This window comes from Plectropomus leopardus, chromosome 16 (genome assembly GCF_026936395.1).
Source record: "Plectropomus leopardus strain MGB_pleo_1.0 chromosome 16, ASM2693639v1, whole genome shotgun sequence".
In the NCBI taxonomy this organism is placed as follows: domain Eukaryota; kingdom Metazoa; phylum Chordata; class Actinopteri; order Perciformes; family Serranidae; genus Plectropomus; species Plectropomus leopardus.
Window position 1 is genome coordinate 28,579,245 of NC_142191.1, and position 16,478 is coordinate 28,595,722.

At 41.8% G+C, this 16,478-nt stretch overlaps 1 protein-coding gene across 4 annotated transcripts in view; it reads right to left on the minus strand.

The window, feature by feature from the left end:
* The window catches only part of fynb (FYN proto-oncogene, Src family tyrosine kinase b), a 99,989-nt gene extending 84,229 nt beyond the window's left edge, over positions 1–15,760 (minus strand). Inside the window, exon 1 of one of the 4 annotated variants that reach the window (XM_088089063.1) lies at positions 15,570–15,760. The gene's annotated coding sequence lies outside the window, so the exon portion shown is untranslated. The remainder of the gene's footprint in view (positions 1–15,569) is intronic. The other 3 variants (XM_042503249.2, XM_042503250.2, XM_042503248.2) reach the window with 3 other exon arrangements.
* Between the last annotated feature and the right edge of the window lie 718 nt (positions 15,761–16,478).

A 16,478-nucleotide genomic window follows, 5' to 3' on the forward strand; every position in this document is an offset into this window, starting at 1 on the left:
GCCGGAGCAGAGCGGTGACGGCGCTGCGAGTGCATGCAGGACTTCAGCGGTGCAACTATTTGCTCTGCAAACAGCAGACGCCCACGTGGAGAGCTGATGGTTTGTGTATGCGGAGGTCTATTACATGATCATTTCCTGTTATTGGTTGAATTGGGTCTCCATAGACTCAACAATTAGTCTGAGCAAAGTGAACGGATTTTATAATCACCAGATCAATACATGTGAAGCAGGGCATGATGGGAAACAATGTGAAAAATATACATTAACTTGTGCTAAGCCTGGGATTTAGCAAAGCAGGCGAATAAGTGGAATGGTCATTAAACTGTCAATGCGGATATTATCAGCTGAAGTCACGGTGCACGGTGTGTGTTTGACCACACACACACACAAACACACACACACACACACACACACACACACACACACACACACACACACACACACACACACACACACACACACACACACACACACACACCACCTGCTATTTTTAAAAACACTGCTTTCTAATTTAAAATCCCCCAGTGTAACAGCTGAATGGCTGAGATGTGGATGTAGATAGCAGGCTGGTGGACTGCGCTGGAAATGAAGTAAAGTGCTGACGGCTGTGGCCTCTGTCTCTTGACAGATAACACGGGACAAACAGAGACAAAGAAGAAGAAGAAGAGACAGCGGAAATGAGACAGAGAGAAAAAAAAGAAGCAAAGATAATGAGGACAACAGGATGAGAACCGACCTGCTTTGACTCTTCCTTTCCGGTTAAGTCTGAGGTGTTATTTTATCACATTTATGACATCATACACTCTCATCCAAAGAGCCCCTTATACGCTGCCTGTTCAAGGTGGAAATATAGCACCATTATGCCATCTCACTGTTTTGTATAAAGGGTATGATTATGAGTAGGGTGTCAAGAGTTATCTCACTGTTAAGATGGCACAGAAAACGCCCAAAAAAAGTGCAGAAACAGTGTCTGTATGAACAGGACAGCTAGCAGGACGGAATTATGGGCGGGGCGTGTGGCGTTTTGACAATGTGTTATGCATGCAACCCACCGTGGGAGATTTTAAGAGTAACTAAGCCCCCAACGTTTGGCTTGAATGCCACATCCCTGGAATGTGAAAAAAATATCAAAAAAGGGCAGGGCTTGGAAGCGGCTAAGACATGCCACGTAATGCAATCATGTCGCCACTTGATCCACAGCACCTCTCTGCCCGCACACACACACAAAGTAGTAGGTTGGTGAGAGGGTGGCGAAGTGGCGGTGAGAGGGTGGCGAAGTGGCGGTGACAGGGGGCTCAGCTGCTGATGAAAGCAGGCCCCTGCTACCAGGATCAGCAAAACTCAATTGCAATATCCAGGTTTTAGCATTTAGAGGGCCATCACTATGCATATTTATACACAATATGAAGAATTTTAAAACTGCACTCAAATTCCAAGTGTTGTACCTGAATCAATCAACAACACGACTACACACCCATATATGTTGCCTTTCAACTGGAAAAAAAAAGTGGTTTGGGGGTTTAGCTACTCATTGAAAAAGCAGCTAAAAGCAGTCAGCGGCTAACTCAAAGAAGAAGAGCAACAGTTATAAATGTCCACAAAGTGGGAAAACAATGAAGTCCAGGAGCTCCTTAGCCATAATGCAGAGGACAGATCAGCCACCATAAAACAGAGATGGTAAATCATTTTTATTGCCATGTTATGACACTATTATTGTTTAAAATAAAGTGCTGCCAATGTATAGGTAATACCAGAGGCTGAACCTGTTGTGTTTAACGTCACAGCTCTTTTGCTTTCGTGATACCGGCATGAGTAGTAATGCAAAGGAGACGTAAAGATGGGACTAGCAGCCCTATAAAACCATATCGGTGTCAAAAGGGCTTGTAATTTACTTCAGCAGGCGAGAAAAGTACCTTTAAAAACAACTGTTACTACAAATGTTCAGCCAAAAACAAAAACAGCTTTTCACTCGCAGGTCTATTTTGGGGCTCTGTGCATAAGAACTGTGAGGATGTCCCAGAATACTCGCGCTGACCTCAGCGTGTGAGTGTAACATGTGATTTAAGTCTTCTTTACCAGCAGAAAATTGCCATTTGGCTGCTCGGCATGTCTGCGTCCGTTCTGTGGCCTCCTTCCTCTCCTCCGCTCTCTCTCCCTGTCGGCGGATGCAGTCATGGCGACGGGCTCCCAGCAGGCTTTGCAGAGAGTCGCTGAGAGCCCACGGGCCCCGGAGGGATAGCTGACTCTCTTTTTCATCCGCAGCCCCCTCCAATAAAACATAATGGCACCGGGGCTGCGGGGGGAAAGTCATTCAGCTATGCAGAGCTGTCACATGACCGGCCGAGGCACAACAGACTCAGTCATTGTGCCGCTGCTGCTCGGCTACTGGGACAGATGAGTGGGCCAGTGAAGTGGCCGGACACACAGCAGGGTCCATGGAGAGGACACCGCTCTCAATGTGTTGAGCTGCCACAGAGGGACAGTGGGCAGGAAGGCAGGCACTGCATGTACTGCACGGTACAGCCAGAGCTCAAGCACAAAAATCCAGCCTTGTGCTGATATTTCATTTTATTTTCTCTAATTTGTCCCCCAGTAGAGTCACTGCCAATTTCATACATGTGTCTATTAGGGCTCCTGTCACTGTCAGCTCCCTTCTGATTGGTCTGGAGAAGCTTTATCACACTTCTTGCCATCTCTGATACTCGTTCAGTTCTTTCTGTGATCTTCTTCCTGTCCTCCATCCTTCTTTCTTTCCCTGCTCCTCGTTTCTTTCGTGACCCAAATAGCCAGCTGTGGCTTCTATATGTTTTGACCCCATTTTGCCAGGTATCAACATACCACAGGAAGTTCAAAGAATACTTCACTGACTGAGCATTGCACCCCTATGTCATTGTTGGACTCATGACGGACAGTACAAAACTGATGCAGCGAGACCTGAGACATTAGGCCGGTTTTCATTACAGATTTGCAAAATTGTGACATTTTGAGTCTCTGTTTAAAAGTTGTTCAGGATGTCTGCTGTCTCACTAGTGACGATTCTTACTTGGAAACTTGACTGAGTTGCTACCAAAGAAAACCTACCAGGTTATATCCACCACTTTTTCTAACAGAAAACGAAAAGAGAGCCGTGCCGTACCATGAATGAATGCAGGAATGAATGAATGAATTTAGCTCCTGCTCCAAACTTTTCCACAAATTCACCCCACAGATTGATATGCACATACGTTTCATTGTCGTATAACGCTGAGTTTTTTTTTAAATTATGCTCTCCTCTCAATTTATACATACAAATGGTATACAGTGAAAATAAATCACTAAATATTTGACCTTCAAGGAGTTATGGAGCAACTGAAAATGCTGTGAATCAAGGCTCCAGAAGAGACAAGTTTAAAAGCCACCTTTCAAACCTACAGGGTGTAACTGATACTCAAAGTAGATCTGAAATAGTTACTTGATTAATCAATCAACAGAAAATTAATCAATTTTAATCATTTTAATTCATATTTCAAGTAACTTATGAAGAAATGATGCCAAACATGCTCTAGTTGCAGAGAGTGTAAATGAAAGATGTAACACTTGGGCTATTTCGGCATTTTTCACTATCTTTGGCAAATTCTTGACTTTACGGTTGAGATTCATTTTTAAAAATGTCACAATATTATGTAAAAACAAAAGACATTTTGCTATTTTAGTATAAAGCAATACTCAAAAACAGAGATTTCCGATGGAGTATTCTTATAAAAGATGAATATTCACTCTGACTAATGTCTCGCTGTGAAGTGAAGGGAACTTCACAGATTTTTCCACTTAAGCAAACACACAGTTTTGTACATAAAACAAGGTTACTGGGGCACATATGTCTTGTAGCTTTCTTCACGTCTAGTTAAGGATGGCAGTTTTATGCCCATGCTTCATGGGTCTTTCCAGGTACCTTCAAACTTACATATGCAAAAACAAAAAGAGAAAACTTGTGTAAACGTATTAACTCTCAGAATGGCGATTGTTAAAGGGCCACAGGTCTGCAGAAGTCACTTTCTCAGTGGCAGGGACACACTCCCTCACTGGCTTCCCAGTTCTAATCACAGCCACTCATAATGTTTGGGGGCCCGGGCCAAGCCGGAGGTGCCCCTGCTGGGAAATGAACCCAGCTCTCCGCTGGTGGGCGACTGCTTCCCCTGCGCGCCATGCTTTGTACAGTTGCGCATAAAGCTTGCCGTCAGCCACCCACTTCTGGTTCATTTCAGGGCTAGTCTCTTAAGGGTAAGTAGGGCACTTTGCCATTTCAATAATAGCTGCATTTGCAAAGCTTACAGCTGCAGGCTACAGCCTTTACATGGATTTAGAGCAACCTTGCAGACGGAGGGGTAGTCGAGTAGTGATAATATAATCTGCTTCCTGTGGTTTCTCTCAAACATTTTTCGTGGAGTTTGTGGTAAAGATACGACATGCTAGAACACCAGTTATATCCAGTGTGTTTCATGCGTGTTCCCATGAGCCCTGACGGATGTGATGTGATTGACGGGTCAGGACTGCCAGTGTGCTGCGAGCCCTTGCTGAGAGGCTGACTGACAGACACTGCTGAGGGGTGGATTAAAATGGACAATTATCCTCGCTGCACATTAGGCCTCTGTTCTCTATCTGCACCAACGGTCTGCGTCTACGCTGCACGAGAGAGGGATTTGCCAGGTGATTAAAGCATCATGGAGGAGGCAAATATGAGAGTGTTTTTATCAGGTCAAGAGTGAGCACTTCAGCGTGTGTTCATGGGAAGACAGAATTAACAGCCGAGCTCAGCGGCCAAACCCACAACAACACTAGGATAGGGAAACTCTTGAATTGATGGCAGCAGAAGAGAGTGATGCAGATGTCATCTATTACTGTGGATCTAATTTCACATCATCACATAGTACATTTTCTAGGACATCAATTTAGAACTGTTAACAGATAAAATAATCACATATAAATGTCTCTGTTTGGCTATGTGAATTTATGAGTTCTTGACAAACCAAGATATTTCCATGGGCCCCCAGTTTGAAAAATCAGAGTGGTGAAGTCAAGAAAATGAACACTTCATTCAAAGCATATTATGTTTTTGGAAGACTCTTTCCTTCTTATTTATGAAATGCTTTTGCTTTCTCAATCAAACAAAACTACAAAGAAATTCTGAGAGCACAGACCACCACCAAGGCCAAATACCTTATCCTGCACTGTTAATGAAAGTGAAAAATAACTCGTGTGTCCGCCCTGTAATTCAGATCAGCTCCAAGGTTCAGGTTTTTCCTTGGCCCATGTTACACCCTTCCACCAAGTAGCCTTTCACTGAAATCACGCCAGCAATTTTTCTGTAATCCTGCTGACAAAGAAACTGAATTGAAAACATAACCTTCTTGGCGGATACAACAATCTAAGAAGGGAACATCAATTCTTGGTTGAGCTTGCAACTCATACATAAATGCAACTTCTGACCAGGCCGAGGGCTCACATGTAGGCACGGTTTCCATAATAAATGTTATATCTCAATATCATGAACTGGCAGGTTTTAAACAATTCTGTTACTGGACTTTATAACAATAAGAGTTGGACAATCCTCAAGTTCTATCCATTTTCCAACAAAATTAGCACATGTATGCTGTTTTTTTATATATGCAGGAAATTCCCTTTTAAAAAAGGCGATTTCAACCACTACAATGGGAAACGGGCACTTTGTGAAGTCCAACTATTATTTTTTAACAAAAAAACCCTTCAAATTTGCATTCCTATCCAAAGCCTTATTTTCTGCTGTGTGTTTTCCTGAATGAAAACAAGGATTTTCATTTCAAAAACTTCTATTTGAAGAATTAGTACCTGAGATGGTGATATCTGATTAAAAGATGAGTCTTGTGCAGTTGAAGTGTTTTTAGAGATAGATTCGTTAGATTTAGCTCTAATTAAAAATGATTTGGATCCATTTGTTTCTATCAGATTACATTTCTCAGATGACATCAGATTCTGGATGATTGCATGATATGCACCCTGATATGCAGGAACACCATCTCTGGCTTTGAGGGTTATTTAGCATGTGACAGCGCATCCTGAAGATAAAGCCCTTGTGACGGTGAAGGCCCAGGTCTGCCAATGTGACGCCGCTGCCAGAATGAGCCATCATCTCCTTTGTCAGCATCTCGCAGCTGCATCAGCAATGCAGAGAAAATGACGATGCACAGTCAAACGGAGAGCAGAGCGTAACGCAGAGGGCAGACAGGCAGCAGAGTTCAGGAGACACTGCAGTGGAAACAGGCCATAACTGAAGCTCCTGGCGTGGACTCTGACACATAGTAACTATCTGAGAGGAGATGAAAGCTCCAGAGCCTGAGCTCCACACACAAACAGTCACTTTTTCTCAGCGCTCTGACACAGAAACAGCATAAGTCCACATTGAAATTCATAGAAACCATAAAACATAATGGCTGCTTTGCAATGCAGATCTCCTAACAGCATCATCCACGCACACCACAGGGAGGCTTTGTTGGGGCAGAATGTAGCCTTTGTCACTCACACATGACATTAGACACAGCTGGAAAACTCACAGCAAGTTAATTATGTATGAAAACTCCTGCGGCCATTACCATACGTACAGAAAGCACTTTTGTTTCCCCCCTCAAAACACAAACACTTGTCATCAGTCTGTCTGCCACCATGGTAAACATGTCATTAATAAATAATACAGCAAAAACGAGATGCATTGTCCGCCTCGCCCGGCGTTTCAGCACCGAGAACGACACCCACATGATTGCTACTTGTGTCTGGCAGGCGGCCTCAAGATGCTCAAATGTTCAGCGGAGAGGCACCGTGCTTTAAAAAAAAAAAAGGCTACACACACATAAACACAGAGGCATTCCTTCACCTCGTCCCAAATATCACAATTTTACTGAGCGTGTAGCCTATCATCAGAGATCAGGAGGCCACTCAAAGATTAAAGGGACAGCTGGCGGCAAACTCAAATAATACATATTTGTCCTCTTACCTGTAGTGCTACGGAAATCATGACATGGTAACTCAAGATAATCCACAGACCTTGATGTGAGCAGTTTCATGTCGGAGCTATTTTCTTTCTACCAAACTACACCAACTAACCAAATAACTGCACAGAGGAAAGTGTGCATCTACTGCCTTATGTCACAGCTCAGCCGAGGAGGATGCCGATAATGTTTACGTCTCGTGCTGTCATTAGGATGAGCCTCTCACTTTTTGCACGGAAGTTATTTTGCAAGGAAACAATAAGATTTATGTATTTGGTACCCACTTTTCATATGTTTGCTTGTAATTAGTTTTACATAACAAGGCTGGGTATCAAAGCTCAATACTTTTTTGGTATTGACAGACATTTGTGCATAGTTTTCTAGAATTGTTTTGGGGTTTTTTTCTTTTCAAAAATCCAATTTTGCCATATTTTTAAACAGCAATTTGATGATGTCTGTTATTTGAGAACTTTGTTCTCTTGTTATTACTGGAAAAAAGCTTTTGTCATTAGATTCATTCCTTACAGCAAAGTATCAAAAAATATCATTTTGGTATCAGTGCCAAAACTCAAAACATTTAAAATGATACCCAGCCTTAAAACCTAAACTCTTCATAAACATCAGCCTGGAAAAAGCAGGCATCTCTAGCAGTAGAGCAATAAAGTTTCAGCATATCCGCAACATAGGAAACGTACAAATGTAACATATTTGTGGTTTGCAGGAACGCACAATGACAACATTTATTCTGGCGATTATGTTGCTGGTTTCAGCTTCTCTAAGAATATGCTGCTTGTTTATATAAAGTTTGGATTTTTGTTCAGAAACACAAAGAATGTGACAATGTCATTGTGAGTTGGGCATTTCTTCAAGAATTGCTGGGATTTTACACGCTCACTCAAGAGACGGGTAAACAGTAGTCTATTTTAAAATCGAAAACACAACAGCATGCTCTGTTTAAGTGCTGGCAGTACATATATGTGATAAACATGAACACACTGCTTGATAAAGGTGCTGTGTGAAATAGAATATGAGGCAAAGGCTGAGACAGCGTCATGCATGGAGTCAGAAAGCTCTCTGCGCTGCTCCCAGCTGCCTCTCTGACCACCACATGATGCTCTGGATCTCTGGCTCGCTGCTCACGCACTCGCATATGGAGGAAACCTGTTATAGGAACCTACCATTCCCATTCCACTGCTCCAGCAGCAGTATAAACTTTCGGGTTGGGTGGTGGCTGGCAGAATTAAAAAGATTTTTGCTCGATTTATTCAGCAGTTAAGTTTTAAATATAGACCTAGGCGCTCCAGTGCACTATTGAACTCCTGAATAAAGGCTAAATGGACTTGAGAGCTAAATGGAATTGGAGAGATTAAGAAAAAAAAAGGAGAAAGATTAAAAACGGAACATTTTGAGCAGGATATGAGAGAAAGCCATGCTTCCTGGCGCTCTCATGCCTCGCCTGCGCTCCAGATGTAAATGAGCGACTGTGATTCTCCTCAGAGGAAATGAAGCCGCACTTGACGACCAGTCACTGACTTTGCACATTTCCAGCCAACGCACGCATAAGCAAACACAAAGAGGAGCTGTGGCAGGTGGAAGTGGCGCGCTGATAAGGGACTGTGCGTGATGCTATCAGCTTGATAGGATCTGTGTAACTCCTGCTCCTTGAAGCAAGACAAACAACTCCTGCTAATTGAATTCCTTTGAAGTAACACCCCTAAGACGGACATCTCCACGGGCCCCGTTCTGACAAGCTTTCATGCAAGTGTATCGCTTTCACACATCATTTCCTCCCATGATAGCCCTGTAACAATGACCCAGAGGCATATGCCCGGCTCACAAACATTCCTAGTTTTTTTTAATGAAGCTGATGGTTCGTGTAAAAAGCTAAAAGACGCCACAGTGAAACCTTTTTAATTAGCAGCGTGAAAAGAAAACTAGCAGCTGTGATAAGGAGATCCTGGAGGGATTGCACGCATTCAGAGGTGATCATATGATCTGTGGCTCCGCTCTCACATGTCTGTCACAGCCTGCATTCATTCGCGGTTCAACATTTACTCATCTGTAACAATAAGTTCGTTTGAGCCCGTAAGTACGTCACAACTCAGCCACGGCGGGGGGAATGGACACGTGGAGTGAGAGGAGAGACACATTTCACCCCTCTCTGCTGAAAGCGTGACACAAAGGACAACACTGTTGTGATGTCTTTCTGACCACTGAGGTTGTGGCGTGACGCTGAGCGCGGAGGAGCAGCTGACTGTACTCCCAGTCCCGAACGAATGAGCCGGGGCCATCTGACCCACCACAAGCCCCGTGTGATGTCATCAACTGCTGGACTAGACTCTGCCGCAGAGGAGAGGGCTTTATTTGAACTTACACTAATGAGACGGGGCGGGAGCGACATTTACTCATTCATGCGAAAACACTTAAATCTATACTGGGTTTGATTTAACAAGCAGCAGACTTTTTGAATGAAAGTTTGAGTTTTCTTTACAGAGATTAGTAAACCTAAACTCCAACATGTAATTTGTAGAACGTTTGTTTTCCCAGTATTCTGGTGGCAAAGCATATATGCAATATTATATACATATATATCCATTAAAGCTCTATTTACTGAACATATGCATTTTTACTGATCGAAGAAGCAGCAGCTCCCATGTCCAGCGAGGAGTCTGGCTTTGAAGAGAGCACGGATTCACTTTTAGTTTAGTTTTAAATAATTACGTTTCAGTGAAAATGCAAGCTCCATCAGATGATGAAGACAATGAGATGTGGCTGAAAGCACTGTCCTGAATAGTGGTAAAAGGGTTCATAGATTATAGGGATGCATGCAACAATTATTTTCAATGCAGATTAATCTGCCCATGAGGTTTTTTTTATTTTATTTTCCATTTTCTTGATTAATCTCGTTGCATGAATTCATTATTTGACAAATAAAACTGCTGAGAATATTGAAAAAATGGCTACCATAATTTCCCCGTACCAAAGTGCACATACTTAAATTGCTTTCTTTGTACGATTTACAGCGGAAAAGACTGAGATATGGAAGACTAAGACAACCAGCTATTATACACATTTTGAGAAGCCAATAAATTTGTAATTTTGGCATAAAAATGACTAGAGTGGTTTATTTTCTCTTTAAAGGCCAACTAATTGTTTCAGTTGTGTTTATTTGTTCAATCAAAAGAAAATTAAATCAGAATTTTACCATTAACTACAGAACATTAACAAAGCATTAACAAAGAAACTTTCGGTTGTGGAATTAGCCATTAATTCAAAAGTGATCCACCTCAACAACCAATCAACGGTAAGATGCTCAAAGAGCGCCTGTTTGTTGTCGGGAGAGTGTGTAACTCTTAGGAAACAGAAATCGGAGGTTACATAAAGTTGCGAAATGATGAGGATTAGGGCTTCACCATGGGTGCTGCCAGATCTCTGCACTGGCTACAAGACAGGGACTAAGTCCAAATCTTCAAATCGGTTCCTGTCACAGAGGCAGTCACCAAGAGGCAGAGTGACAGAAACCAAAGTGACACGAGGGATGATGCAGTCACTGAGAGCACACCTGCTCCTCTCAGTAAATATACGCTCCTTTCTCAGATGGCCACACAGAGCTCAATGGGATCACAATTCAGTGGTACATCACAAGTTTACAGCGCAGCAGACCTCCCCAACATGAATCATAGCTGCACAGAACAGATGAACAGGCATCGCACTGAGTCTGAGCAAACTCCAGAGCAGGTGCTACCGCTTTGGTCAGACCTCGGGGTTAGGCCTCCCTGAAGGGGTTCTGAGATGAGAAAAAATACGAAACCTACAGCTAAAGCTAAATACAGCTCAAGATAAAGTTTTTGCTCTTGAAGTCCAAAGAAATGCTTCAAAATCAAACAATCTGGGGAGAGAAAATCACTCTAATGTCCAAACTGAGGCCATAACTTGTAACCAGTGCTGACACCGTCTGATTATGAAAGTTAACAACAAGCCACAGTAGCTGGGACTGTATGAACTGAGAAACAAACAGCATGATGCCTCCTTAGCATAATCCAGAGAAAAACAAGCCCCGCAGTTAGGGCCAACGGAGAAACTGGAGACAGTGAATAGTACAGTTTATGCATGTCTTACGGTCCAGAGGGGCTTGGTACTCTGTTCATCAAAATCCAAGATGCAAACTAAAGAAAGTGAAGTGCTGAGGTACATTATATCAGTGCTGGGGAGAAAATCAACAAAATAGGAGCAGATGGAGAAAAATGGATCTATCGCAGCCTGTTTCGCTTTTGCTCTCTTCAGCGGTCTTGCTCGGTAATTTTAAGAGTTCCTCCCGTTAAGTCACTTTGACACAAAATGTGGGAAAACATGGTCCAGGTTGAAAAATACCAAAGTTACTCTTTAATGTGGGTCCTGCTCTGTTTCACGATCCTGACGCCCTGTAATCAGAGTGTCAAAATCTAGTTTCAAGATTATTATTCCAGTTGTGTGCCGACATGTTGTATATTCTTAAATTAGTGTCCAAATGACCACATAGCAAACTTGAGGCCAGGTAGTCTGCACATTGCATAGAATGGGAAGAACAGGTGGCTCATGAGGGGCAGATTATTTTGGCGTATTTAAGTAATCCAGTAATAAAAACCACAACCAAAAGTCCATGGCTTAAAAAAAAAAAAAAAAAACAAAGACCAAAGTCTCCCGAGTTTACTGCAACATGCTAACACATCTACTGCTGCATGAGGTTTCCTGTGCTCTGCTGTCCTAACTTCCTCACCTCTGTGTGGTAACCTGCCTGATCAGGTCTCTCCTGCCAACGCAGGGCATCAGCGTGCCAGACAGTGACGGGCTGAACTGTGATTAGGAACACAGCACTTTGGCAGCGTTTCACCACACTGTAAGAGCTGTTTAAAGCTGTCAGTCAAGACGGGCCTACACGCCGAACACACGGGGCTTTCATCAGCGATGCCGAGCATGCTTCATCCTATTGTACAGCAACTGAGAATAATAATAACAACTCATAAGTCATACCGACAAGAGCTTTTTTTTTTTCTTCACGAGTCAGACGAGATATTTGCAATACAAAACCTCAAAAGTAGCAGATTTAACACACTCAAGGATGTTAAGATTTCGTATTTGTATCTGTCATTTTCCAATATGGTAGGATTAATGCTGACATCAAACTGACATCACGTGATTAAGATTTCTGAAATCCAGATCTTAAGACCTTGAGAACGTGATGTGCACTCATGCCTCTACAAAAAAATGGTATTTCATAAAGCGGCTGCTTCCTGTGCTCGGTTTCCAAGACTACTACCTCTCGACAGAGATTACCCCGGCAGCCTGGGGACAGATCCATCCTTAAAGCCTTACAACATACTGTGCTTCCATACACCGCACCTGCAGCACCTGAGACCCAGCAGGCCGGAGCATCACGTGGCTGTAAAACAAGCAGCTCTGTCTTTTTTTTGGTGCAGAAATCTTACACTTAGTGAAGGAAGCGAGCCGTCCTCCAGCTGCTGGCTCTGCTTAAAACCTGAGAGAGCCAGCTGTCTGAAAATAAGGGTAATGGTGCTTCTACGGCAAAAGAGCGCAGCGGAAATTAAAACTCCACATTTCATCTTATCACTCTCAGTTTTCCCACCTAAAAAAATGAATTACAAGTCGTGGCATGCCTTTGCATGTGGTAAATAAAAGCTGCTTCATTAAGAAACACTTCTTAAAGGGAGAAATGCTGATGTAAGAGAGAAACCTAATGGCAGCAGCCGACAATATAATCAATTATACTAATCTTGCAGACACAATGCTTGGAACGAATGGCTGCGGTTCAGACTTGGCCAGGTTTTATGGGCGGAAGCAACAGACGGAAGGATGCCCGTCATTGTTTGAAAAGGTGACAGAGGTGAGGAGAGCAATTAACCCCAATTAGTAAAGGCAGGGAGGGAGAAATTTCCATTAAAGGGATAGTTCTGATTTTTTGAAGTGGGGTTATATGGGTAACTTCTTCAGAAATGATTTATTACATAGAGTAGACGGTGGTCGGCAAGCTGCCAGTTTGGAGAAGCAGGCTGGAGTAAGATGTGGAAATATAAGCAATTTACTGCTGTGGATGGGGGCCAGCAACAAAACATGTTTTATTTACCTAAAAAAAAAGACCAAGCTTAAAAAAAAAAGTCAATATCAGCTTCACTGTACACTATATTTGGAATACCTTCTACCTTCTTCACTGTACTGTCAGACAGTGATTTCCAACACAAAAAGGAAGTTGTTTCTTCGTAGCCAGACTGCATTAAGAAAAACAGTGATTTAACATCTCTCATACCACAGCAGCTGCTGTCCCACTGCTGCCCTGAACAATTATTATGTTTGTGTTATTGCGTGATTCTGGCAACTTAAACGGTTAGTTCGTATTCAACTAGTCACACAATGACACTTACTAATTATAGGATTGAAGCAGCAGTTGAACAGCAGCTTCAGTGTTCAGTGAGCTAAAATTGCTGTTTTTGTCAATGTTGTCTGGTGGCTTTGACGAGAGCACAGATGGAGAACTGAAGCCGGTATCAGCTTTATTGTTGAAACAGGCTGTCTGATGGAAAGGGAAAGTGGTAAAAATATTCTCTTTAAAGCATACACTTTGACTAATATTGATTTTTTTTCCCTATGTGGGGCTCTTTTTTTAAGGTAGCTAAAATACATTTTGTTGCTGGACCCCATCCACTGTAGCACATTGTTTAGCTTCCATGTCAGACTATAGCCTGCTTCTCAATACTCGAGGGAGTTTTGCGACATCTATCTGTAATATACCATCTATGGTTAAGTACCTCATACAACCCTACATCAAAAAATGTGAAGTATCCCTTTAACATGAGGAGGAAGCGGGCAGTTATCACAGGAAAGCATTCATATCCTCATCTGACTCGTTGAGAAGAATACGAGGTGGGGATACAAGTGTTACATCACATCCAAATATCAGGGAAGGTACAACAGCTTGCGTAAATAATATTAACCCTTTGAAACCTGAGACAATATCAACTTTCCTTGTGCTGCTTTCAGATGCCATGCACAAGTGCGAAGAAAATTGATGCAATTTCTTTGAAAAAACACTGGAAAAAGGCAAAGAGCAGCTTGGTAATAACTTTTTCACAAATTGGAAAGAAATTAATAGATTTGGAGAATTATTTTTAAAAAGCTAGGGAAAATTGCTGGGGAAAGAAGAAAACAGCTAGGGAAAAAGTATATTTATATATAATCATAATTACATATTTATTTTAAATTAAGTATTACTTTTTCTTTTGAGCCCTATGTTTTTCAAGCACATCACATTCCAACTGATTCAAACTCTTTTCAAATATTATTTCAACTAGTCAACTATCCAGGAATACAGAAAGGGAGAGAAAAACCCAGGAAGACAACTACAAATGTACACAAAGATAAAAAAAAAACAACAAGAACACACATTCACACAATGGCATATACTAGTGCACACTAGCCACAGACAATTATTTTGCTGTTATGTTCCATAACATGGAAGATTACGTTACAATTTCATTATACACAAGAAAATTCCATAACTTTTCCAAAACATTCAATCATTATGACCATATCTGTGACTTTTCCAGGCCTGGAAAATGCCATTCTGAAATTTCCTGACTTTTTCTGTTTTTTTATGACCGTGGGAACCCTGCTTTTAAGCACTTTTCTTCACTTTTCTTTTCTTTTTGTCAATTTCTTCTATTTAATTTTACTTTATATTCTTATTTTGCTAATACTCTGGTATTTACTTGAACTAATATTCGAATATTTTATTTTACTGATATTTATTTTCTTGCACTTAAAAAACCCCAAACTAATTTCTTGACAATTTTGAGGTCAGTTCTTTTTTTTCGCTGCTTACGCCTTCTTCCCACGTTTTTGCAAAAAATCAAGCCAATTTGTTCAGGTTTGACTGAAGGTGATGCCAACACGCTTCACCTGCATACATGTGGAGGAATGCAACATGGTCCTCAAAAGTGAGCTGAGCACTATGATTTCCCAAACGTGTGCACATGAACCTAAATGCATCCCAGGTGAAAGACAGCCACTGTCAATCATGTATGTCCCTCATCTGATTAATAGAAGATGCTAATGATGATGATGATGATGATGATGATGGGAGAAAGTGGGGGGGGGCATGGTAAACAACCGAGCAGAGGTTGCGTCAAGATGCTTTCAGGGCTACAAGCCTCCAGTGTGATAACAAACAACGTATGTCTTCAGTTTTACCGTTAAACGCGTTTAACCCACTTGTCTAACGTTAATTATCTTCAGGTGCTGTTGTTTCACTGCACTCACACAGCCTAAATATGAGCTGCTGTGTATATTTCACTGAATACACACCGGGTTTCACGTTAAAAACAACCGTCGCGTCACCCAGACTGCTTTTTTGCCATATAAAAAGCAGAGTAACGTTAGCTAGCTAAGATGCTAAGCACCTTTACGTTCACGAAATGTCAATAATGAGCACAGCACCTGGAAAATCAAAGTAAGTCATTCCGCTGTGGAGACACAGGCGAGCTGGACGATGAGTGAAAATAAAAAAACAGTGTGTCTTACCTGTTTTAAACGCGTCTAATAACCGGCAGCTTTAATATTCCATGACCGTGATGAAGAAACGGGTTGACAGTGATGAGGACTGCGCTGCTGTGGTGGCCCTGATGTCGCCGTGCTGCTCGTCGTAGCCGCTGCGTGTGATGGCGTTAGCTCTGCAGGGCCACAATGAGACTGCTGCTGCCTTCAGGGGCCGTCGGACATGTCACGGTCACACACGAGGACACAACCTAAGCCAAAGAACAAAAAATATTACAGGTAACATATGAGGTTTACCTGAGCATTTAGGACAAGACAAGTGCGTTGTGTTTTAAATAAAGCCTTAAAATGTTTTTTTTTTTTTAAAGGAAAAATGGACAGAAAATCATGAAAACAATTCTGCGACATGAATTAGTCTTGTCAAATGCTTCCGTTTTATGTGTTGTCAAAAGTCAAACAACTGACGCTATTTCAAATTAACGGTGCCACTTTTGAGTTGTAATGTGCTGCTTTTATTTCACAATTTGATAATGACGACCCTAAGAATCCAGAGCTTTTTGAAGCATTTGAAGTGCACATAACGGGCCCGTCCTTTGACTGGCAGGTCGTCTGTCCAATCAGAGAACAGAAAAAGGTAGCAGTGGGTGGGACATAGATGTAAGTGCTAAGTATGGATGTGTACACAGATTTCTTTAACTGTTATTAAGATGTCTAATAAACCTGTGACAAAGTTCGGAAGGATTTTATACAAATATCAAAACAAAAATAACAATTCCTGTCCTTTTACTAGCTTTCAGAGGCTTAATGACATAGAGGATGAAAACAACAACAAAGTATGCCAAGGTCTCTAAAAAACAAAGCAACATAAAAACTAACTGGTGATTTAATGATGTTTTGGTATTTTGATATTTTCTGAAAACTGAAAATGTATATTTT